Raw genomic sequence first — 25,765 nt, forward strand, 5'->3', positions numbered from 1 at the left:
AGAACTAATACTCATTCCCAAATTATTTAGGTTTATATATGGATTTATAAAGGAATTTGAAAAGATATTCACATAATTTCACATAAGATAGTATCAAGACAAGAAATGTTCGACCTTGATAGTTTTTTTATTGTTGAGTCTGTTTTACTTTCACTCTCTTGTATCAACATAGAAAATCGTCTGGCTGCTCCTCCTATGTCAGTGTAGACATAGACTAGTCAGAAAACAAAGGAGGCTGAAGATGTTTATTGACACATATACACTATGACACTATACAATGGAGTCATAGTCATCATAGGATGCTGTGGTATGAGATCAGCTAGCAGAATAGATCGACGCTATACCCAAGAATTAAGCATCCCTTCTATTGCTTCTCGACCCATCTTGGCAATGGGAGCACACATTCATGTTAGAAATGGCTGCTCTCGGAATGAGGAAGTTGGTAAGTCTCATAGAAGAGCTTCCTTTGTCCCTTCAGGGACTCCATGGCACTTGAGCAACTGGAGAGTGCAAATGAAATGGTACTGCTAAATGACCAGCGAACCTGGGTTTACTCCTACCTATTATCAAGGTGTCAGCCTTGAGTTTAGTTCTTAATTCCTAGGAAGTCTCAGATCATTGTCTGGTCATGGAGTGGCAATGCCATCCTTATAGTATGATTATTCTTTAGATTAGAGAATCTGTAGGTGAGTCTCCAGAGGATCTTACCTTCCAAATGGATTTTCTGGGTAAAGGCATCTTGGTCATTTATTGATCCCAGCCGCCGCCATGTGATCATTAAAAAGTCAGCCTTTCTGATCAAGAGCAAGATGGCAGTCTATTGACTCAGGTCATTGCTGGTGATAGGGACTCAATAAATAGTGAAGGTTTATCGCTCTTATTTACTCTCCACTGATGCTTTTAGCTTGCACATGGATCAAGCAAGTCAGTTTTTAATACCATCTGCACAGATTACTTAAACTCCCCTTTGAGCTCAACAATATAATTTATCCATTATCAAACAGAACAGAATATCCCCTCCAATGTACAGTCATATTGTGTAATCACCGATTAATCCTGTATAGTTAACTAGTTCATCATTAACTTAGGAATTCAGAGTTCACCTGAATGGAAGCCATGCTTTTTCAGGGAAGGCAGGGATGACTTCCTAACTGTGTTTCCTGTATTGATTTCCACATGACCACAGTAGGTCTGTTTTTTGTGTTTGTGCCTCCTCCCATGTAGTAACCTTAAGGTGAACTGATGTTCTGAAGGGTCTTCATAATAAATTGTCAATGCCCGCACTGACAACTGAGATCTGGGCGTAAGCCTGCGGGTTTAAAAAACATACATATTTCAGGTCATTCATGTTAAGAGAGAATGCCAAATCCGTAGCTTTATTCACGGAATATATACCCCAAGTTCACTAGGTGGAAAATTCCAGGAAGCACAGTGGGAAAACCGGCTTAAGGCCTCAGGAACAAAAGATCAATGCATGCCCCAAATTTACTGGGGAGAAATCCAGGAAGATCAGCCTAAGTTCTAGGGACAGACTGAGAACAAAAGACAGGAATGAACCATCGCCCAGGTGTACCACCCAGTATGTCACTACCAGGCCAGGGCGTTCATTTGTTAGGAACAAAAGGCTTCTACATGCATCTTCGGGGCTTAGCAGGGGTCAAACACTGTAGGGAACCCAGGAGGGTCCCACAATAAATGAAAAAGTTATGTTTATAATAAAGGTCAGACCAACTCTAAAGTCTCAATTCACCAAAGGTAATTGGTTCAGAGGCTATCCCCATAGCCTGAAATGATCTGAAAGTATGATGTCCATCTATTTGGATGGGGGCATTGCATATTTTTTATTTACATTTTAGATGTTATCCCATTTTCTGGTTTCCCCTACAGAAACCTGCTCTCCCCTCCCTCATCCCCCTGCTTCTATAAGGATGCTCATCCGTTTTGATGTTTATATTTATTTCTTTTCCTTCTTAAAAATTAGCCTATTAATATACATTTAAGTGAAGGAATATGCATATAATCTATAATAAGAAGAAAGTGCTCATTTCTACTTGACCCCAGATCTTAGTTTAGTTAATTAACTAAAGATGTAAAATAATTTAGCATGTTTTGTAATCAGGGTTTTATAATAGAATTCCTTTGACCACAAAGGGGTTTCACACTTTTATTTATCCTCAGTCTGCGGAATAAATAAACTTGGAAAATCTTTTGGTACTTAGTTACAGGGCAGAAATGTCAGAAGGTATTTTCGAATGCTGTGGTAACCGAGAACATACAAACATTCTTTACCTTTTCCCTCGCTCCTCACAGCAGTTCCTCCAAGCAGTTGGTGCTACTACTCCTTTTCAATAGGTTTTGGAGGCTTTAAACTCTGTGACTTTGTGTGAAGAACTTTAATCATTGGTCAGAACTCTAAAGCTCCCATTTAATAATTGAAAACACAGAGACTTAGAAGGATGAGTTGGATTTTTTTTTTACAAAGCTTCCAGCAGGAAAGGCTGTGGTTCACAACTGAAGAGTTTAAATGCAAAATTAGAATTGTCCCAGTCTGATAAGATTCTGAAGAACCAGACCCACCAGAGCTCATGGGAGTTACTGCTGTTTCCCATATATTTCCGTACATAGCTCAGGCTCAAGGAGAACTTTACTAATGCCTATGCTATCAAAGACAGCTAGCTAGATCTCTCAGTACTTGGCACGTACCATTATACATCTAGAGTGATATAATTTCTCTTTCTACACATGCCCTGTAGGTACATTTAGTCACCCAGTGTCATACTAGCTGTTGTCTACTGAGAGTCAAAGCAGTGATGTGCTTAGGAATAAAAAAAATGTCATCACTGACCATCACTGACTCAGTAAAAAGGTTCATTATTTTTTATTTTTAATGTATAAAATCTTGGAAAGTACTAGTGATTTTGTTTGCATATCCTTGACTCATCTGTAAGATGTTTTTAATGAATTACTATTTTAAATATAAGAAGCAGTCTTTGGAGTGGCTTGATCAAATCTTTACCAATTACACTTAGAAGATTCTTAATGTTTTCGCATTTGAGAGAAGCACTAGAAAAATAAAGACAATTTATTTAGGAAAAAGCAGCTCCTTATTTCATAAACAGATTGTTTTCCGACATTTATTACTAAGGGATGGTAACATTTCCCAGCTCTATTTACTCACAACCTATATTGAGCAAATGATTTAATCACACTGTGCTTTGCCACTGAGATTAGCAGAATAAATATTACATTGTAGCAAGAATATGGAATCATGATTATAGCGGTATAACAACTAAATTCCATCTGGCAAACGTGGCTATTATTAGGATGTAGAATTTGCATAAACTCAAGTAGAAACTGAAATGTTCTATTGAAGTATAGGCAAAATCATATAGCAAGTTAGAAGATGATAATGGACACTCAAGGATTAAGAGGATGTCTAACACATGGTCATTAATCTATTTCAAGTTGCCATATGACTATGTCACGATTTCTGATTTCATTTTGTTATTGGTAATCTGGTTCCCTCATTTATTGCCTCTCTTGAATTTCCTTTGGGAGAAAGCAGATTAGTAGATGGAGTAACACAGAGAGAAGCAAATGTGTAGGAGAATTTTTTGTTTGTTTTAAAAGACATTTTATTATATGGGAGCTGGGTAAATGACTTAGTGTTTATAAGTGGTTGATGCTCTTGGAAAGTATTGAAGTCACATTCCCAGCATCCATGTTGGGTGGCTCACAACTGTGGATGAGTGAGGCCTCGGTGAGGACTTGTGTGTGTGTGTGTGTGTGTGTGTGTGTGTGTATTCCCACGACTCAAAGAGAAGTTTTTAAAACTTACAAATATTCAAAAATTAAGCAAAACTCTTCCCAACAAGTAATAGGTGGAGAGGATATTAAGAAAATAAAACTAAATCATGAGGTGAGCATGGAGATACAACATATCAAAACTTAACGAACAAAGCAAAAGCAATTCTAAGAGCAACCTGAGTAGGAACACATACTTCTGCTTTTTTCTGAAAAGAAACAGAACTCTCTATCCTCCTACTGCTGTTTCTCAAGGAATAAACAAAAACAAAATCAACCCCAAATTAGCAAAAATCAGGAAATAAAAAGATCAGAGCAGAAATAATGAAACAGAAGTGATCAATAAAACTAGAATTTTAAAAAAAATATGAACAATGTTGGCAGACCAAAGCAAGATTACTAGAAAATGAAAAGATTCTAGTGAGATCAGAAATAAGAAGACAGATTGCAACAGATACAATATGGACAAAGCAGGTCCAAGATTATTGTGGACAATAATTATTTAAATAGCAATAAATTTAAAAAGCTTGGGAGAAATGGTTTCTTAGATAATCAATCTCCCAAGACTAAGTCATGAAAAATAAAAATAACCCATTAGAATAAGGAAATTACCCACTAAAAATTAGCCCCATGAAGGACCTAGATAGGTCATTGTACAAAGTTGTGTGTCACGAAGGTTGATTAATCTTAGGAGATGGAGAAAACAGACTCTTGCAAGATGTCCTCTGATCTCCACACTTGTGCTTTGGTACACAGGTGTGTATGCACACATGCATGCATGCACGCACACACATTAATAATATTTTTTAAAGTCTCCCTTTGAAGAAAGGCCCAGTACCTCATGAATTGCTAAACTCTACCAAACATTTAAAGAAACAATGCAAATCTTTCTCAAACCGTTTTCTCAAATCAAAAAGTTTTGTAGTACTCTGGAATACTCTTCCATGAGATATTTAATATTGATATTAAACCTAGACCAATATACTGAAGAAAAATTATAAGTCAACATAATTGTTGAACCTACAATTTATAAAATGCTATAAATTGTATACTTTCAGTATCACTTTCAAAGACTCATTCACCACAACCACATAGAATTAATACTTGTTAAAAATAACAGCCCAACAAGGGCAAGTCAACAAGGGTGGCCTCATGATATTGCTTATTAACAGAATAAGAATAAAAATCATATGAATATCCCAATGGTATAGAAAATAAATTGACAAAAATCCAACTTTTTAATGCTAAAATACTTTTAAAAGTAGCTATCATAGGCATGAATATCAACAGGGTAAATTCCATCCAAGATGTACCCATAATTAACAACATTGTACTCAAGAGACCAGATGAAGGAACTTCACACAAGGCGAAAGTGTTACCACCTCTCTTCAGTATGTAGTAGAAAGCCGGAGCAATTAGGCAAGAAAAAAATAAATACAACATCCAAATTTTGAAAAAAAAAAGTTCGTTTTTCTTAGTTTACAAATTATTTGTTCTTATATGCAGAAAACTGAAAGAATCTACCAGAATAGTTAGAACTAGGAAAAATATCAGAAAAAGCATGTTATTCTGCATTGTCAATAAACTATCTTAAAAAAATCTAGAGAATATTGCTTCACTGAATAAACAATATAAAACAAAGTATTTAGAGATACACAATGGGGAAGGAAGTGAAGAACTATAAAATCTATAAAGCATAGATATGGATATTAGTAATTGAAGATGATAAAAACGAACACCATGGATCTATTGTAGCTATATTTGGCAGAAGGAACAGTTTTTTTTTTAATCTTTATTATCTTGAGTATTTCTTATTTACATTTTGATTATTATTTCCCTTCCTGGTTTCCAGGCCAACATCCCCCTAGCCCCTCCCCCTCCCCTTCTATATGGGCTTCCCCTCTCCATTCTCCCCACATTACCACCCTCCCCCCAACAATCACATTCACTGGGGGTTCAGTCTTGGCAGGACTAAGGGCTTCCCCTTCCACGGGTGCTCTTACTATGCTATTCATTGCTACCTATGAGGTCAGAGTCCAGGGTCAGTCCATGTATAGTCTTTAGGTAGTGGCTTAGTCCCTGGAAGCTCTGGTTGCTTGGCATTGTTGTTCATATGGGGTCTCGAGCCCCTTCAAGATCTTCCAGTCCTTTCTCTGATTCCCAGAAGGAACAGTTAAATCTACTGGAATCTCTCCTAAAAGGCCACTAATGAAGGCTTTGTCCTTATGGTGTTCTGTGGTTTCTGCAATTCATGAAGGATTTACCTTGAGGGTTTAGTTCCCAGAAAGCATAAAATAAATGGTCTCCCCTAATCATCTTTCCAAACATATTCCAATGTCAGGCACCTCTCCACTGTCCATGTGACTCTATCATATGTACAGCACTCCTTGAGAGTCTCCAATGAACGTAACTCTCTGTAATAACATTGGGAACCACAGGCTATATTTACTCCTTTATTTGAATTTGTTTTGTTGTGGATTGGCATTTTGTTTCTCCAAGTGGTAAAATAATCAGGCAAAATACGGGGCCAGGAAAGACTGACATAATGCGCCTGAAATACCATTTAAACATGTGCTGACATATTACCTTGTTTATGTAATTGGCGGCACAGATAGACTCAAGTCTAGCACCATCATGAAAACACTAAATATTTGGAGATGTATATCCTATTGCAGCAAAGTTAATTGCCTGCTGAGGAAAAGCTTCTCAGAGTCACTGGTTAAATTAGATTACTTAATAAAAAGTAGGAACAAAAGAACATAGAGAAACAAGTTGTTTTATTTAAAGGCTGTGGGAAAGATCTGCTAACATTTTAAATCATACCAAAATTATGATGGGAAGCCTGAATAAGACATCCCAAAATAGATGAGGGCAATTTTCACAGCTGTCTGATGCTTTCACACACAAAACATCTTTATTTCATCATTTTACTAGCAACTTGTGTGTTTCCTCATTTTATTCTTAGAATCTATCTTTCTACTTGTTATCTATACTATACACACATGTCTTAGACTTACAAATTATATCATAAATGTATTAATTGTAATTGCAATACATATTTACTTTCATCAATATAGCTATATGTTTTTGTTATAAAATGGAATATCTGTGTTTTATTCCATAAATGGGGCATGATCTGTGTTACTCTGCTTATAAAATGTAAGAAAAGGGCCAAGGAAGAACAAAAGAAGACTAGGGAAACATCAGGAGGTCTAAGCTCCTACATTCACCTGTTGCTTCTTTAGTCTTTCACTTTCATGGGTGCTTCTCTTGGTTCATGTGAAAAACAGGTCTAACAATGTCACTGCCTCATTGGTCTAAGGAATAATTAGTAATATGTAGGCAACTGTCTCATATCTTGCTGCAAGTCTATTTGATATTCAGTAAATAATACTTCCTGGCCATCTATATTGAAATGTATTGAGCAGAGAACAATTGGGCTAATTTTGATGGGTATAATGTAGAGAAGCCAAAACAAAACTAGAATAAATCAGAAAGAGTTTGATCACTGCTGTTTATGATAGCACACATCTTACGCCAGATGAAAAAAATGTAATCTATTTAATTCAAATTTGCATAGAGAGGACCTAACAGGTATCATTTTGTCATGATGTACTTTTATAATTGTTTGCATTATATTTCGTTACGTCTTCCAGATTATTTGGTTGTAATCAAGGAGTTACCTCACCAATTACTACTTTATTCTTCAAATAAACACATTATATGATGATCTTACTTCGCCTTATTCTGTTACCATTTACTTGTTCATTTTCTATTTCTTTATTAGTTAAGACACTTTGCTACTTTTTGTTTTATCTGATAACAGTATATAATTGAGTTTTGAGATTTTTGTTTTTTCTGAATAGGTGCTTTTTAATAAAACATGTATTACATAATATATATATATATATACATGTGCATAAAATAAAACAATGTCTTTACCATAAAAGCTAGAAATGTTAAAATGTGCAAAGTTGGTGAATATTTGCTCAATGTACAAACAGCCATCATGGAGACCGAGATACTCTACAACCTGTATTCTCTTTCCTGCTCTACCCTCCTCTTGGCCTCATTTATTAGTTACTTACACTTTTATTGCTGTGATGATACTCTGTGGCCAAGGCAACTTACAGAAGATTTAATTATGGCATAGCAGTTCCAGAGTGTTAGGGTCATTGATGGTGGATCAGAAATAGCAGGTGGCTAAAGTAGCGTTTGAGAGCTCACATTTAGAACTGCAAACAAGAAGTCAAGAGAGTCCACTGTGGTTGTGTGTAATTTTTTGGGACTGCAAAGCTAATCTCCAGTGACAAACTTCCTCCTACAGTGGTACATCTACTAAGCCTTCCCCAAACATATCTACCAACTAGGAATCAAGCATTCAAATTCCCAAGAATATGGCACCATTTCATTAGAACCACCACATTTACACCTAACCACTCAAACTTTTATGGCCACATCATAATGCAAACTACATTTAGCATAACTTCAGAACTCTCAAGAGTCTTTCATGTCTTCATTAAAAGTCCAAAGAGTCTTCTATGACTCAGAGCAATAACTGTCAACCTAAGTAAAATCAAAAGTAAATTACATATTTACAACATTCAATAGGACAGAATGAACACAGTATAAGGTAAGACTGGAGTATAGTGAGAAACACTGAACCAAGATAAAACAGACACTAAGCAGAGTAAACTTCAAATTGTGTAGTTCTGTCCCCAGTGTCATAGGGCTGAGGTGGCTCTGACTTACCAGCTTTGGTGCATATATTATTCTTCCTTCTCTTGAGCTGGTTCCTCTCACTCTATGCAGTTCTTGGACGATATGCCATAACACTGGAACTTCTAACAATCAGGTTGTTCAGAAAAACTTCAGACTTCTCTTTTACAGCATCATACAGTGGTCTCTCAGGGTCTCTTTCTCTCACCTGAGACACTGATGAGACAGAGGCATGCTAAAGATGTCTGAGTACTAGTAAATTCCTTTGAATCTTAGTTGAGAGGCAGTGCAGTACAGTAGAGACCATGACAGTTCAGTTCTGTGGAATTCAGAGGCAGGCTGCAGAGAGAACAAGCTAGATTCAGGTGAAGATAGAATGAGAAGGAGCCAAAAGATTAGAACAGATTGCCAGAGTTAGTTTGAGGCCAAGCAGAGCAATTCAGTAAGAAGCTGAGCGAAGCCAGTTTGAATCAGTCAGCTCAGAGAGGAGTTTGAGCCAGAACAACTGAGTTGAACTAGCCAGCCAGAGTTCAGAAAGAGCTAGACAGGATGAGCTTATTCAGCATTAAGCCTTCGAGATGACAATCATATCAGGTAAGTAAAAGTTACTTTTACAGTAAATACTAACAACACCATGACAGAGTAACTATTAAGCTTTCTTGAAATCCCTTCAACCAAAGAAATTAGTCTATTATTTTAAAATTTAGCCTTAGACAGGTTCTTAGGACAAGGACAGAAAGTAACTCTAGCCAAAATATCACAAGAACAAATGGCCTGTTTACCAGTTGCTAGCATTGTTCATCTCTGAAACCTCTTGAACCAGACTTTCACAGCCCTCATATTTCTTAGCTCCTCCCAGGATATATCCATAAGTTCCATTTGTAGCATTTGCCAGCTTTTCTGAGATAAAATTATTCCACATTACTAAACATGAGCACACACACACACACACACACCACACACTATCATAGCTGTTAAATCAATTAAAGGTATCCAGAGCCTGCCTCACCTGGGGATCCACCGTATATACATACAGCCACCAAAACCAGACAATATTGCTTGTTGCCAAGAAGTGCATGCTGACAGGAGCCTGATATAGCTGTCCTGAGAGGCTCTACCAGAGCATGGCAAATACAAAGGTGAATGCTAGCAGCAGCCAGCCATTGAACTGAGACCTGGGTCCCCATTGGAGGAGTTAGAGAAAGGATTGAAGGAGCTGATGGGGTTTGAAACCCCACAAGAACAACAGTACCAACCAACAAGAGCTCCCAGGGACTAAACTACCATCCAAAGAGTACACTGGACAGACTCATGGCTCCAGATACATATGTAGCAGAGGATGGCCTTCTTGGGCACAAATGGGAGGAGAAGCCCTTGGTTTTGCCAAGGCTGGACCCCCCACCCTCAGTGTCGGGAAATGTCAGTGTAGGGAGGCAGGAAGGAATGGATGGTTGGGTGGGGGAATACTCTCATAGAAGAAGGGACAGTGGGATGGGACAGGGGATTTATGGATGGGAAACTGGGAAAGGGTATAACATTTGAAATGTAAATAAAAAATATCCAATAAAAGGCATTTTATTATTAAAAAGAAATGTTTAGCCACAGAGAAAATATATAATCAAACCACCTCACTGATGAAGAGACCTGAGCATGTTAGTGCTTGTTTGGGAAGAAAAGGAGTGTTTGTTTAAATGAGATATTTCTCATATTCTAGAAAATTTGAATACTTGATCTCCAGTTAGACCTAATTGGGGTAGCTTAGCATGTGTGTACCTGTCAGTAAAGTGTGTGGGAGAAGCTCTCTGGGGATAGGTAGAAAACTGAAATATATTTCCAGTTGAGACAACATCCTGTTTATGATTCAAGATGGCTTTCAGCCATTGCTCCAACCACCAGCTTCCTACTTGATCGTCAATAGACTCTAAACCTCTGGATCTGTAACAGATCTCTGGGTCTGTACAGGTCTCTGGATCCCAAAGAGTTTGTACTCTAAGTCATCTTGGTCATGTGTTATCACAGCAATAGAAAATAACTAAAAAAATGTTGGAACCATTTTTATCTAAGTTTAGTAAGTCAGCTTTTTTGAAACATTTATCTTTTCCCCTTACAAATACAAGTACATTTGGCATATAATTGTGTGTCATCTACTCTTTTTATTTTTCTATGTATAAAGGTTTCATAGTCCCTGCCCATTACCATATGTGTAACATGGGTAATTCTTTAATTGAGAGCATTGCAAACATGCATTATTTCATCAGTCTTTTCAAATAACTGCTTGGTTGATTATAAATCTCTCATCAAATCATTATATTAGGTGGGATTTTGCCCTTATGTGACCTGATATTTACTTTCTTCAGTTAATTTGGATTTTATTTTTAATATTTTTCATAGCTTCTTGAACTAGATAAATAGATTACTTATATTTCAGTCTTTCTTGTTTCCTAGCATGTTTACATATGGCAACATTTTTGTCTTTGCACAGCCTTGACTATTTTATAATTTTGGCACTGAATTTTTTAGTATCATTTATTTGAAAACATTTTAAATTTTCCATTGTAATGTTTCTGTTCTGGTGATTTTTTTGAAAAGGTTTTTTATATTTATATTTATTACTTTTTTATTTATTAATATTTCATATATTGTCCCCCTTCCATGTTTCCCCTCTGCAGCCCACCATCCCATCTCCTCTTCCTCCCCTTTGCCTCTATGAGGGTGTTCTCCCGCCTACCCACCAACTCCTGCCTCACCACTCTAGTGTCCCTGTACCCTGGGGCATGACAGAGCCTCCACAGGACCAAGGGCCTCCCCTCCCATTGATGCCAGATAAGGCCATCCTCTGCTATATATGTAGCTAGAGCCATGTGTCACTCCATGTGTTTTCTTTGGTTGGTGGTTTAGTCCCTGGTAGATCTGATTGGTTGATATTGTTGTTCTTTCTATGGGGTTGCAATCCCCTTCAGCTCTTTCAGTCCTTTCCCTAACTTTTCCACTGGGGTCCCCGGAGTCAGTCTGTTGGTTGGCTGTGAGTAACTGCATCTGTATTGCTCAGGTGCTGACAGAGCCTCTCAGGAGACAGCTATATCAGGCTCCTGTCCGCATGCACTTCTTGGCATCAGCAATAGTGCCAGAGTTTGGTGTCTGCAGATGGGATGGTTTCCTAGATGGGCAGTCTCTGGATGGCCTTTCCTTCAGTCTCTGCTCTGTTTTATTTTTTTATCCTTGAGTTTACTTTAGACAGAAAGAGTTCTGTGTTAAAATTTTTGAGATGGGTGGGTGGCTTTATATCTAAATTACAGAAAGTTTTCTGTCTTTTGACATTTTTTTTTCTCACTTAATTCCACTGTAGTCAGTATACTTTTGATTCTTTAAGGCCCAGCTCTTTGGAAATCTGTTTCTTTCAACTAATGTCAGTGCCTTTTGTACTGCAGGAATGCAGAATCGGCAGCCATTGACAACAGTATTACATAGACATCAGTGAACTTGTGTTCTTGTTTCCATTTGAAACTAATAGCAAACGCATACAGACCGCGATGGGAGCTTTATCAGCACATTTTGGCATCACTATTAGCAATCCTACTCTGAGCTGTCTTTGACTGAAGTTACTAGCTTCTTTTCCATAACTGTTTCTGTTGTATAGATTGTCTTAGTCTTCGGATGCCTTTGTATATTATAGATATGGGTTCTATAAGCATTATATGTTTGACTTGATTCACAATTAAACAAGTCCGAAAAACCGCCCCTTAAATCAGACATCTGTTTCACTTATACTGAATGTTACAGCTGACATTCAGATTCATATTGCTGTAGTCTCATTTCTATTTGGACATGCTATTTCGTGCTAATATTTTTTTCAGGGCTTGCTTGCTTTCTTGGGGAAAATTTAAAGTTTCCCTCGGTTTAATCAAAGGAAGTATCTATTGTATTCCCAGTATCTTTGTTACTCCGCCTCCCTTGCACTGGGGTAGAGGAAGGAACCACGATCCACTGTGCTCAGTTTTGTCATGTGTGCTAGGGGTCTGAACTCTGGTCCCCATACCTGCATCACAAATTCATTATCTACTAGGCAATATTTTTCTTTTACTAAGTAAGGTCTATTCAAAAGAAGGTTCTGTGATTTCCTTCTTTTCTTTCTTTCTGTGATGTGTTTAGTCTTGATGCTTGTTTCCCCATTAAATACAGAATTTTGGTGGGAAGTTATTTTTGTCTCGCATCTTGAAAATGCCATGGTATTATTGCCTGGCTTTTATGATTTTTGTTCTGAATTCAGAAACAGCTATTACTGTTGCTTCCTTTGAAATATTCTTTTTTCCCCTTGTTGTTCTATTACTATCACCTTGTCTGCGGTATTCAGAAGATTTTTTTTTTATGTACCCAGGAGTGATTTTGAAAATTTAGTTATTTGTTTCTTGTATGTGTGTGTGCATCGTATGTGTTCAGGTGTGCATGCCGTGGTCAGTTAGCAAAGGTCAGAGGATAACTTTATGGAGTCCCTTCTTTGCTTGGAACTTCATGTCGGTTGTGAGGGCTGAACTCAGATTGTCAGACTTACACTGTAAATGACTTAGTCACTGAGTAAACTTGCTCAATTGCCCGGGACACTTTTGACATAGGATCATAATTTTGTTTTATAAAAATATCCTGAAATTCTAAACTCCTAGAATGTCAGGTAATATTTTTCATTAGTTTTGGCAAATTCCAAGAGATTGTGTTCTCAAATATGATGTCTCCATTCTCAGTGACACACCAATTATACATTATGATGTTGTTTGTGGCTCATTCTATTATTTTCTTCCATTTGTTAGAGGTGGGGATATCCTCTTCCTGTGCATTTTCTAGTGACCTGTCTTTCTGATAATATCTCTATCATCCTGATTACTTTTTAGTCTTCTGTTGGAAGACTTCATTCCATTCATTTTGTTTGTTTGTTTTTCTGTTCTTAAAAGTATCATTTGAGACTTTAAAAAAAAATTTTGGGCACTTTTTTTCCTGTGACAATCTGGTGCATATTATGCATTTCTCACTATATACTTAATGACTGAAACACTTGAAATACCTGAAAGTCCGTGTGAATCTTCTTCCCCCATTTTTCCCTGTTGGCTCACTCGTGACATGCATGATGGATTTGAACCAAATACTCCGTGTCTGAGAAGTCATGAAATCTGGACAATGGTTTCCCTGGGGAGGATTTAGTTGCATCTTCACAAACGCAAGAGAGGGATCAGGTGGCCTTAATTCGAAACATGGTTTAGGTCCTCCAGAGTTTGTGATGTCCGGAACTCTAGTGACTTGCTCTAGTTGGCCCTGGTTCTGGAAGCAGAACTGAGGTCTTAGCTTTTAGCCAGAGCCCTTCCTGCTTGACTAGCAAAGTTCAGATTCCCCAGGTGTCTAAATTTCTAATAGTCAGCTTAGCTCTTTGCTAACCGGGGTCACATTTTGCATGCTCTTTGTCTCTTGTCAGATCTCTCAAAGCCAAAGCTGAAATGAGACCTTCCCCCCATTTCTCTGTGGATCACCATCTCCCAAGCCTTAGCCCATATTGTAACCCTGAAGTATAGGGTGGAACTTCTTGCCTCTGCAGCTGTGGCTGACTCCAGGGAAGAGGTTTTCTCGACCCCCTGCTCACCTTTGCATAAATCATTGACTTTGCCAAAAGGAACATTCTACTTCATGTGGGTCTGTTGCCCTTTGCTCAAGACTGGAATTTTCAGTAAATTCTTGATACCACCAAGCAGCGGCTCTTTGTATCTTATTCTGTTTTTATGTTTGTTGATAGAGAAAGTAAAAAACCGATAAAATATATGTATACATATATAATAGAGCTTCAAAAACAGGTATCAGAACATGGTATGTGATAAAATTTGTGCATGTGAATTTAAGGAATATTTTGAATATCTGTCCTGATAACAAAACATGCTAATTATTAGAATATTTTGAGAAAATTGGAGATAGTATTTAAAAGTATGATCACACAGGAAATGTGGAAAAGGTAAAAGAGTTTCATTGAGTACTTTAAGCAAATGTTATACTCAAGAGAAATGTCGTTCTTTGATTCTGTTGGTGTCTTCCCCAAGTAGTGCTTAAAGAAAATAATTAAACCAATCCCTGCTCTATCTATAATCCCAGTACCTGGAAGGTTGAAGGAGACTGATTATATATTTGAGGTTAGATTGGGATATACAATGAGGCAGTCCAGGCTACAAACTAACATCCTATCTCAAAAAATAATTAACAATAACATTCCTGAAAATTCCGTACTGTGAAGGTAATGGTTGGTATTAGCAGACAGAAGGTCTGGGCATGAAGGAGACATGGCTTTTTGCTTTCCATAATTCTACAGTCACTGTTAAAGGGTGGATAATTAAACATTTAGAAGAGTGATAATGCCAAGGTCAAAAGTAAATAAAGCATTGTGACCCTGTAAGGACTGACAGGGAGCACCTTCATTTGTACATTCTATGTATGCAATCTGGAACGGGGCTATTGGAGCTGAGGATTTAGTAACAGGAAATGCTAACCCTGGAAAATCCGGAGTACATTTGTCTTCAGCAAAAAGAAAGGAATAGTAAGATGACCAAAGTTCTTGAAGCACAGAGATCAAAGGAGAGGGTAATGAGAGGTGGTGTTGGGGAAATAGCTTTGTCTGCTTAGCCACTGCAGGGAGAAATCAGTCACCAGGAGGACTTTAGATTTATTTCTGAGAATAATGAGTCACCTACCATTGAGATTTGAGCAGGAAGTAACCTGGTTTCCTTCATTTTGTTAGCATCACTGTGTGAAAGGGAAGGGCCAACTGAAAGGCAGTTAGACCATGCTGTTTCTTGGCAATGAGCTGACTTCAGGGAAGGGGCAGTGGCAGAGCAGAAGAGTGCTGGTCTAAAATTTACGATGCAAGTTGATGTGACTAGATTTAATGGTGGAAAAATCCAGGAGGGAGGTGAGAATGTTGACCCGGAGGGTTCTGGCCCAAGGAATACATCTTCCTATGATAATATTCCAGACAAGGAAGCAAGTTGTATTAGATATTGGTGGTAATGATGATGCATGGTTAACTTGTTATATTTGAAACATTCATTCATTACAGATGTGGAATTAGGAGAGAACTGGATGAGAAGCCTCGTTTCAGGAAACAGTGTCATGGCGGTGCAAGCTTGGACATCAAGGGGCTGGTGTTGCATTTAACAAATTCTCTACCATCAGTTAAAAGGGAAGTTGAGAGTTAAAAGAAGGGCCATGGGAAATCCTGGCCATCCCAGAGTTATAGGTGACAGGTAACTAGGTCAAGAGGGAACTGAAGTGTTGAGAAAGATGAGCCCACTTTGACCACGTACCAGAAATACCAGAATGCAGGGGGGAAATGCATAACAACCCCACACCATCTATATTTCAATTAGTAACATATCTAGGTTCTTTTTGTTGTAGATTTGATTTCTTTGAGAATTTTTAATAAATGTCAAGTAACTACAAACAGTGAGATGTCATTTGGAACCTTTCATAGCACGGTACAATCTACCAGCAACTAGTTTAATTGTTTGAGTATACAAATGTTTACACTGCAACTTTTCAATTAAGATAATAGCCAATGAAGTTGTTCAGAATAAAATAGAGGTGATAATATCTTTGCTTATTAGCCAGGTTGTGTCTAAATATTCAAAGTAATATAGTATTTTGTCAAAATAGCTCATGTTTGTTTTTCTAAATATTTTAATGCAGCTTTTCTGCCAAGATGGATGCGGGAAGCTGATTTTAGATTAATCTCAAATTAGTGGAAACAATGAACAGGAATTAAGGAAATTTGGTACAAGTCAGGAAATCGGTGCAAAGCTTACTTCTTAGCAGTGTGTCATCATTATTCTGATACAAGAAGACAGATTCAGGGGCTAGAGATGGCTCCGGAGGTGAGGTGCTTGGTTTGAGTTACGAGTTCTATCCCAAACCTATCCAGAAGGCTTCTGTGTGTAATCTATGCACAGAGAAGATGGAAATATGGAGATTTTGAAACTTTCAACAAATAGATGGTTCAATGAGAGACTATTTTAAAACCAAAATGAAGAGAGACTAGGAACTGTGGATTGAGGTCTATATGCAGGTGAGAACAGGCACAAGATAAGGCAAGGCCTGTAATTGGGCAGTGACAAAAAAGGCAGGGGCAGAGTTTTTGTCAGGTGGGAGAGATGACAAAGTGAGAAGAAGACCAACATGGGGGCAAAGAAGGACGACCCAGATCTGTGTGGCCTTAAAGGGCCACAGGTAGCTATTAATATTTCATAAGAGATGAATTTTTATAGGACAATTTGTCTAGTCTAAGTGGGTAGTTTATACCAATGTCAATTGGTTTTGAGTTTATTGTGGGGACGTTTTGTAAAGCACAAGGTTTCTAGGTAGTGAGCACTATCTCGGTACTATAATGTTGTATACAAATAAGTCATTGCACAGAATGGACCCTGATAAAACAGGGATGTAGGATGATTATGTGTATTGAAGTTCCATAGATGGTCAAAAAGTGTTACTCTTGGGAGATTTTCATAATGTAGTGATCCTCTCCTTACAAGGTCAAACATATTTGAAAAAATATACTCTTAAAAAGTATACTCTTTTTGTCTCTTCAGTTTTGCTGTGAACTTAACAGTTTGCCCTTATTTATTTGATCAATCGGCTCTTTACAGACAGGAAAATGGTCCACGTCGCTCAATAATTTTGTTTTGTTTGAGGTCACCATTTTCAGTTTAGAAAGCATTTAACATTTTGAGCAATCTCTTCAATTAACAATTGTCTTCTCAGACTGAGCTGTTGTGGTTCTCTTTGTAAACGACTGCAGTCAACAACAAGGAGATGATAAAAAACTTTATAGCATAAATTTGGTAATCATGATCACTGTATCTGTAAGTTCAATGATATTTAAGACATTGATGTTGCTTCTAGGGCCACAGTATCATCTGTCAAGAGAACCCTCTGCCTCTTGTAAAACTTGACACATACAACTCATTAAATGAAAACCCTCCATTTCACCCCAGACTCTGTCAAGCAGTATTTCCTACCCCAATATTTCCCTATCTCATTAATGAATGAATGTGATTACAGTAGGTACCATGTACAGGTTGAACTACCCAGTAAATGCTACTTACTGTATGTGTACATCTCCCAACCCCACTTTGCTGATGGATTGTTGGGCTATGGTTATGATTTTGATAATGTCATTTAGTATGAATATGTGTTCAGGTCCCAATTTTCTTCCTGTTCTTTCTGATATATATATATATATATATATATATATATATATATATATATATATATATATATTCATTTGTTTTATGTTTGTGCACCTCCAGGTAGACTTGCCAGTACAAAAGACACCTCCACTTTAAACAAGTTCTTTGTGTAAGGTATATACTATTTTCACAGTGACTTTCCTATCACCAGGACACTGGAGTTGAAGCCCCTCACACACTTCCTGTTTTCTGTTTCCTGCTTACACTTTTCCAAATCAGTTTAAGAAGATAATGGTTCGTATTTTCAACTAGAGTTCTTTAATATTTCTCGAGGTCATTTTTGACACATCCTGAGAAATACATGATAATTTTTAAACTACCTGCTGTGGGAAAGAATAGCAATGAGGAGTGCCCTGTAAAATTTGAAAGTCCTGGATCATGATAGATACAACCTTGCATTAAAGGAAATTAAATCCTGTTCAATTTTGTTCAGCCTGCTAAAATATGTCATCAGTTAAAGGCTCATGATAAGTCAAAAAGAGTCAGGTAGTAAATGAGCTATTTTATTATTTGCATAAATTATAGTTTTATCATACAAATATAATGTGTGCATGCTCATGTCTAGAATTTCAAGAGGTTTTTGTGTCATTAGGGATTTGCTGTAGGCACTACTCGAAAATCTGTTTTGTCTTGGACTGTGGACAAAATGTTTTACATGAATCTATGAATCATCATTTGGGCTTTTTTTCAACTTTTGAAGGAAGATAATATTACAAATGAGAACATTTGCATGACAGAGATTAAGCATTTTGCTGAACATTTAGCAATCGGGAAGCAATGGAATCTGAGCCCAGCTCCATGCTGGTCTCACTGCTTGCCCTTAAGAATCCAAGCAGATGTTTTTCAATGTCATATGCAAAACTCAGAATTTAAGAGCTTCAGGATTTTCTGTGTTGGTCACAGAACTGTACTGACCATTTATCAAAACCATTATTACCCTCTAACATACATTTATAGGTAGAACCTCACCTCCTTTCTTGACTGCTTTAATGTTTGTTTGTGTTGATGTCTCTCTGAGAATAACTTGGATGGAGTTACTGCACTAGTGTGTTAATTGGTCGGTGTAATTTTTACATATGAAGCCATATAGACTTGGGAAACTGAGAAGAAAGCTCAGAAAAACTAATTGCATCAAAAGGACCACCAGAAAGACAGAACTGAACTATTATTATTGATCCAATTAGTCAAGACAATTTACAGAAAATGAAATCCCCTTTTCTTCACTTTCAGTATGATTTGTTGATTTTGCTGAGAAAGAACATTTAACTTCCCTGCAATAATCACACTGAAGACTTGAGTGTCTCCATGGCAACAGGGCATTTAATGTTCTTATTGTTTCAATACATTATGTGGAATTCTACGCTCAATATTTTACAATGGAATTTCTGAAAATGCAGTCAACGAGTTAAATGAAGTTAACATAGTATCCTGGAAAAAAACCTGATTCATCATAAACTCATTAAAATTCTATAACAAACAGCCAGGGTTTAAGAAATGCATCAGTATCAAAATATCCCTAAAATCCCGGTAAGAACTTTAAGATATTAATATTTTATATATGAAATGAAATAACCACTAGATAATTAGGCTAAAAGATAGGAAAAAATACACCAATCTTTAGAGTGAAAATATATAACTCCATTTGATAATTCTTTTTTATGTCTCACTTATTTTGCCAGTATTTGTTAGATTTGAGGTATTGGCATAACATTGCTGTTTATCCGATATAAAACAGGTCAGATTTGTGATTTATCTGAAATGTAAGGAAATTGTAACTGAAGTTGAATAATTCAGCTAAAAAAAACTCTGCTAAACTATGGTGTCTATTCCTATCATGGGGATCATAACATGAACTTTCTAAATAACTATGCCCATCTATAACCAAACACATTTATAATTCATACTGCCATTGCACTTAAAACATACTTTCTTTTTTAAAACTATTTATTGGATAGTTTATGTACTTACATTTCAAATGCTATCCCCTTTCCAGGTCCCCCCTCACCCATACCCTTCCCCCTGCTTTTATGAGGAAGCTCCCCCTCCCACCCTCCCAGCCAACCTCAATACCCTGGCATTCCTCTACACTAGGGAAAAGAGCCTTCACTACATCAAGGGTTTCTCCTCTTATTGATGCCAGACAATACCATCCTCTGCTAGATATGCAGCTGGAGGCATGGGTCCCCCCATGTGTACTTTTTGTTTGGTGTTTTACTCCCTGGAAGCTCTGGAGGTTCTGGTTGGTTGATATTGTTCTTCCTATGGGGTTGCAAACCCCTTCCATTCCTTCAGTCCTTTCTCTAACTCCTCCATTGGGGTTCCCTTGCTCAGTCAGATAATTAGATGCAAACATCCTCATCTGTATCAGTAAGGCTCTGGCATAGCCTCTCAGGAGCTCCTGTCAGCAAGCACTTCTTGGCATCAGCAATAGTGACTGGGTTTGGTGGCTGCATGTGGGATGGATCCCCAGATAAGGCAGACTCTGAATAACCTATTCTTCACTCCCTGTTCCATTAATTGCCCCTGCATTTCCTCCTGTGAGCATTTTCTTAAAAGGACTAAGGTCTGGGAATTGTTTCTTGGTTGTACTGAGCTTTTGGGCAAATATCAACTTATAAGTGAGTACACACCATGTGTGTTCTTTTGTGTTTGGGTTACCTCACTCAGGATGATATTTTCTAGTTCCACCCATTTGCTTCAGAATTTCACTTTTAATAGCTGAGTAGTACTCCATTGTGTAAATGTACCACATTTCCTGTATCCATTCCTCTGTTGAAGGACATCTGGTTTTGTAACAGCTTCTGGCTATTATAAATAAAGCTGCTATGAACATAATGGAGCATGTGTCCTTGTTGTATTTTGGAGCATCTTTTGGGTATATGCCCAAGAGAGATTTATACCTCTTCAGGTAACACTATGTCCAATTTTCTGAGGAACCACCAGACTGATTTCCAGAGTGGTTGTACCAGTCTGCAATCCCACCAACAATGGAGAAGTGTTCCTCTTTCTCCACATCCTGGCCAGCATTTGCTGTCACCTGAGTTTTTGATCTTAGCCATTCTCACTGGTGTGAGGTGAAATCTCAGGGTTGTTTGATTTGCATTTCCCTTATGAATAAAGATGTTGAACATTTCTTTAGGTGTTTCTCAGCCCTTCCGCATTCCTCAGCTGTGAATTCTTTGTTTAGCTCTGAACCCCATTTTTAATAGGGTTATTTGTCTCCCTGCAGTCTAACTTCTTCAGTTCTTTGTATATATTGGATATTAGCCCTATATCGGATATAGGATTGGTAAAGACCTTTTCCCAATCTGTTGGTTGGCATTTTTGTCCAATTGATAGTATCCTTAGCCTTACAGAAGCTTTGCAATTTTACCAGGTGTCAATTGTTGATTCTTGATATTAGAGCATAAGCCATTGGTGTTCTGTTCAGGAAAATTTCCCCAGTGCCCATGTGTTCAAGGCTCTTCCCCACTTTCTCTTCTATTAGTTTCAGTGTATCTGGTTTTATGGGAAGGTCTTTGATCCACTTGAAATTACACTTTGTACAATGAGATAAGAATGGGTCAATTTGCATTCTTCTACTTGCTGACCTCCAGATGAACCAGCACCATTTGTTGAAAATGGTGCTTTTTTTCCCACCATTGGATGGTTTTAGCTCCTTTGTCCAAGAACAAGTGACCATAAGTGTGTGGGTTCATTTCTGGGCCTTCAAGTCTATTCCATTGATCTACCTGCCTGTCTCTGTACCAATACCATGCAGTTTTTAATCATGATTGCTCTGTAATACAGCTTAAGGTTAGGGATGGTGATTCCCCCAGAAGTTATTTTATTGTTAAGAAAAGTTTTCACTATCCTGAGTTTTTTTGTTACTCCAAATGAATCTGCAAATTGCTCTCTCTAACTCTGTGAAGAATTGAGTTGAAATTTTGATGAGGATTGCATCGAATCTGTAGATTGCTTTCAGCGAGATGGCCTTTTTTACTATTTATTAATCCTGCCAATTCATGACCATGGGAGATCTTTCCATATTCTGAGAACTTCTTTGATTTCTTTCTTCAGGGACTTGAAATTCTTTTTTTTTTTTTTTTTGGTTCTTTTTTTTCGGAGCTGGGGACCGAACCCAGGACCTTGTGCTTCCTAGGCAAGAGCTCTACCACTGAGCTAAATCCCCAACCCCTTGAAATTCTTGTCATGCAGATTTTTGACTTACTTGATTAGTCATACCAGGGTATTTTATATTATTTGTGACTATATTTTGAAGGGTGTTATTTCCCTAATTTTATATCAGCCTGTTTATCTTTTGAGTGCAGGAAAGCGTCTGCTTTGTATGAGTTAATTTTCTATCCAGCCACTTAACTGAAGTTGTTTATCAGGTATAGGAATTTTCTGGTAGAATTGTTGGGGTCACTTAAATACACTATCATATCATCAGCAAATAGTGATATTTTGAGCTGATCCTTTACAGATTATATACCTTTGACCTCCTTTTTGTTATCTGATTGTTCTGCTAGGACTTCAGGTGTTATATTGAATAGGCAGAGAGTGGGCAGCCTTGTCTAGTCTCTGATTTTAGTGGGATTCCTTCAAGTTTCTCTCCATTTAGTTTGATGTTGGCTACTGGTTTGCTATATATTGCTTTTATTATGTTTAGGTATGGTCCTTTTATTCCTGATCTTTCCAAGATTTTTAACATGAAGGGGTGTTGAATTTTGACAAATGCTATCTCAGCATCTATTGAGATGATCATGTATTTTTTTATATAGTGGATTTCATTGATAGATTTCTAGATATTGAGCCATCACTGCATCCCTGTAGAGAAGCCTACTTGATCATGGTGAATGATTATTTTGATGTGGTTTGGTTTGTGCTTGCAAGAATTTTGTTGAGTATTTTTGCATCGATATATGTGAGGGAAATTGGCCTGAAGTTCTCTTTCTTTATAGTATCTTTGTGTGGTTTAAATATAAGCATAATTATGGCATCAAAGAACATATTGGGTAGTGTTTCTTCTGTTTCTATTTTTGGAATAGTTTTTTGTTTTTTGTTTTTTGTTTTGTTTTTTTCCGGAGCTGGGGACCGAACCCAGGGCCTTGTGCTTGCTAGGCAAGCACTCTACCACTGAGCTAAATCCCCAACCCTGGAATAGTTTTAAGAGCATTGGTATTAGGTCTTTTTCAAGGTCTGATAGAATTCAGCACTAAATCCATCTGGTCCTGAGCTCTTTTTGGTTGAGAGACTTTTAATGTCTGCTTTTATTTCTTTAGGAGTTATGGGACTGCTTAGATGGTTAATCTGATCCTGATTTAACTTTGTACCTGGCATCTATCTAGAAAATTGTCCATTTCCTCCAGATTTTCCAGATTTTGTAGTACAGTGTGATGATTTTCAAACTTCCTCAGTTTCTGGTGTTATGTCTCTCTTTTCATTTCTGATTTTGTTAATTTGCATACTGTCTCTGTGCCCTCTGGTTTGCCTGGCTAAGGGATTATCTCTCATGTTGATTTTCTCAAAGAACCAGCTTCTTTTTGTTTCTGTTTGGTTGATTTCAGTCATGAGTTTGATTATTTCCTGCTGTCTACTCTTCTTGAATGTATTTGCTTCCTTTTGTTCTAGAGCGTTCAGGTGGCTGTCAAACTGCTACTATATGCTCTCTCCTGTTTCTTTTTGGAGGCACTCAGATGTATGAATTTTCCTCTTAGCACTGCTTTCATTATGTCCCATAAGTTTGGGTATGTTGTGCCTTCATTTTCATTAAATTCTAAGAAGTCTTTAATTTCTTTCTTTATTTGTTCCTTGACCAAGTTATCATCGAGTAGAGCATTGTTCAACATCCATGTGTATGTGGGCTTTTTATTGTTTGCATTCTTGTTGAAGACCAGCCTTAGTCCATGGTGCTCTGATAGGATGCATGGCATTATTTCTATCTTTGTGTATTGGTTGAGGCCTGTTTTGTGACCTATTATATGGTCAGTTTTGGAGTAGGTCCCATGAGGTGTTGAGACGAAGGTATATTCTTTTGTTTTAGGATGCAATGTTCTATAGATAACTGTTGAATCCATTTGCTTCATACTTAGGTTAGTTTCACTGTGTCTCTGTTTAATTTTTGTTTACATGATCTGTCCATTGCTGAGTGTGGGGTGTTGAAGTCTCCCACTATTATTGTGTGTGGTACAATGTATGCTTGGAGCTTTAGTAAAGTGTCTTTTATGAATATGGGTGCATTTGGCAGTATAGATGTTCCAAATGGAAAGTTCATCTTGGTTGATTTTTCCTTTGATGAGTATGAAGTGTCCTTCCTTATCTTTTTTGATAGCTTTTGGTTTAAAGTCAATTTTATTCGATGTTAGAATGGCTACAGCAGTTTCTTTCTTTGGTACATTTGTGTAAAAATATTCCAGCCTTTTACTCAGAGGTACGTTTGCCAAACATATTTTCTTTATTCTCCATTTAGTACCATCTTTTTAAAAAAAAAGTCCAACAAAATAAACTGTAACTGTAATGACTTTTGGTGTGTAGATGGAAGTCTAGACATAGACAAAGTTTATCCCCAATTAATAAGTACCTACCACAATTCTAATTTCTTTCTCAGTTAAAAATTTTAAAAATATACTCAATGTGGATCATTTTTCAATTTGATATAAAGCTTCCCTTTGACGATTTTGTCAATATATAACTTTTATCTCATATATCAATTAGGAGACAAATAAAGCAGTCACTGATTGTCACAGCTAATTTTCAATGAGGATTGGTGTAGGTAATTCTTCTCTAAGCACATCAAATGTGTCCCAAAGTATATTTGTCAGAGCTGCATAAAGGAATTATTGTTGTTCTGTCCATTGCCCAGATTCAGAAGAGATTCTCAATGCATAGAAAGTTTAAAAACTTTGCCTATGGGACAAAACCCATTTAATACATATTGCATCAATTTCCCAATGAGCAGATTTACTTTAAATGTCTCGTCTTGTTTGTCTTAGCTTTATTCCTCAATACTCCAGAGTACATCCTTAGTCACCTGCTGTAGGGTCTTAGCCTCTATACATAACCACCAAGCATCATTTCTTCCTCCTGCCTCTCATACAGATACATCAAAAACTACCTATATAACACATCATGAGTGCATCCGACACTATCTGCATCACCCACCCCTTCCTAATGCAAACCACTATCCCCTTCTCACCAGGGCAGATCTAACTCATTTCCATATCCCTGTCTGCTGCCAACTTGCCCTCCAATAGTCAAGAATAGCCAAATAAATTAAAATATAATTGGATTCTGTTATCCTCTATTCATGCCTCCTAGTAGCATCTCAATCTGTGTAGACCCAAATTCCCACCCTTACCTTCTGTGTGTCTCTGTGACCTGGTTCTGGTGTTATCCAGCATCATCTCTGACTACAGATTTAGTCTAATTTACTCTGATCACAGGGTCTTTCTTGGGATAAAATATATTTATTCCTACATCATCAAGACTTCCATTCCTGCTGTGACTTGTCCTCAAATGCTACTCACTAAGCTATAACATAGTTTTGTCCCCTGTGTCATTAAAGTCTTTACTTCAATGCTATCTTCTTAGAAAAGTGTTTTGTGACTATTTTAGAGAAAACTCTACCTAAAACTCCTTTACTTGCTTACTGACCATGTTTGTCAGTACAGTAGCATGTTGGCAAGTGCTTAGCAACTGGCTCTCCAAGGGACAGCAAAGCCATGAGTTAAATTGTTAGCCATTCTCCATGAGGAAACCATCCTACAGTGGCTGATTGCACATTACCTCACGAAATGTCACTGGGAGTGGTGTTGATGAGAAGCATTCACATTGACTTCTGAAAATCATGTGAATTGATTCTCCCACAGCTCTGGCATGCCCCTTGTTTTTCTGAAACATAACTCCACTGAGAGAAGGATTTTGAATTTACCTCTGTATTTCAACACCTACATTACAGGATGGCACAGTAAATGATGCGTTACCCAATAATTGCA

General features: G+C 37.4%; 1 protein-coding gene across 7 annotated transcripts in view; it reads left to right on the forward strand.

Annotated features, from left to right (window-relative positions):
• Positions 1-25,765, forward strand: part of Lama2 (laminin subunit alpha 2) — a 647,938-nt gene that overhangs the window by 163,887 nt on the left and 458,286 nt on the right. The window lies entirely within an intron of this gene.

This window comes from Rattus norvegicus, chromosome 1 (assembly GCF_021556685.1).
Source record: "Rattus norvegicus strain SHRSP/BbbUtx chromosome 1, alternate assembly SHRSP_T2T, whole genome shotgun sequence".
NCBI lineage: Eukaryota > Metazoa > Chordata > Mammalia > Rodentia > Muridae > Rattus > Rattus norvegicus.